Genomic DNA, 1,334 nt, shown 5'->3' on the forward strand with positions numbered 1-1,334 from the left:
AAAAAAAATCTAAGAGATGACTATTCCTTTGTGATGATGGTATCTCCCCTGCCAGGTAAGTATAAGACGTGGATTTATTTGAAGGTGGGGAAAAGGGGAAGAGGGGAAGTCCGCAGGGGCGGGCGGAGGGCAGGCCCTGGAGAGCCAGGACTGGGAGTGCGGCGGCTCCTTCCTGAAGGCTCCTGCAACCTGACTGTCTCTTGGCTGCCTTGGGTCCTGGCCTTGGGTTCCTCTTGGTCAGATGCAGTCAGGACTTTTCCTGAGGTTTGATTGGGATTATGGGTGGGGTACTTTAGGGCCAAGTAGTTCAGCCCCAAGTAAAGGGGCTTGCTGATCCCGCTACATGGGACCTCCCAGATTTTAGGTTCTTTGCCTTTGTTTTTACGATTGCTGGAGGTGGAGTGCGCCCGCCCTTAGCAGTCTCTCCATTAACCCCTCACAAAGGTCGAGGAGGAGGAGGAGGAGGCCTGCATCAGACCTACAGGAGGAGGAGGAGGAGGAGGAGGAGGAAGAGGAGGAGGCCTGCATCAGACCTACGGGCCACCTGTAATCCCAGCACTCAAGAGGTTGAGGCAAGAGGATTGCCAGGAATTGAGGCCAATCTGAACTACAATAGACTCTGTTACAAGAATTAATTAAAAAACAGGGGAGATGGCTCAGTGGAATAAGCGCTTCCCTGGCAAGCCCAAGGGTCTGAGTTCAATCCCCGGTTCCGGAAAAAAAAAAAAAAAAGAATTAAAAAACAATCCTGCAAGCACAAGGTCCCGAGTTCTGATCCCTGGTAACAAAATAGAATAAAATGTAAAATCCTAATTTCTTTGAGATACTTCTGAGCCAGGGTCTTTCAGTGTGGCCCAGGCTGACCTTGAGCTCGAGGTCTCTTACAAACTCAGTCTCCTAAGCACCTCGGGTCACAGTTGTGTCCCTCCACATCCAGTTAAAAATACTGATAATGTAACAAAACAAAAAAGATACATATGTGTAAATAAAAGAATTCTGATAATGTAAGATGAAACTGAAAAGAATATTTTATTCTGAGATCATTCCATGTAAAATAGAACCATAATCTCCCTAAACATTCCTTTACTAATTAGGGTCAAACATCTCATTTCCAAATATTATAATTTTTAGTTAATTTTAATCTATCATTAAAACAGGATGAAAGGGCCGGGGAGATGGCTCAGTAGAATAAGAGCCTGCCTAGCAAGCTCAAGGGCCTGAGTTCAATCCCTGGTTCCGCAAAAAAATAAAAAATAAAAAAAGAACATAGCTGGATGTGGTAGCACAAAACTGTAGCCCCAGCACTCAGAAGGCTGAGGCAGGAGGATCACCAG

Source organism: Octodon degus, unplaced genomic scaffold, assembly GCF_000260255.1.
Source record: "Octodon degus isolate 3935 unplaced genomic scaffold, OctDeg1.0 scaffold00091, whole genome shotgun sequence".
Taxonomy (NCBI): Eukaryota; Metazoa; Chordata; class Mammalia; order Rodentia; family Octodontidae; genus Octodon; species Octodon degus.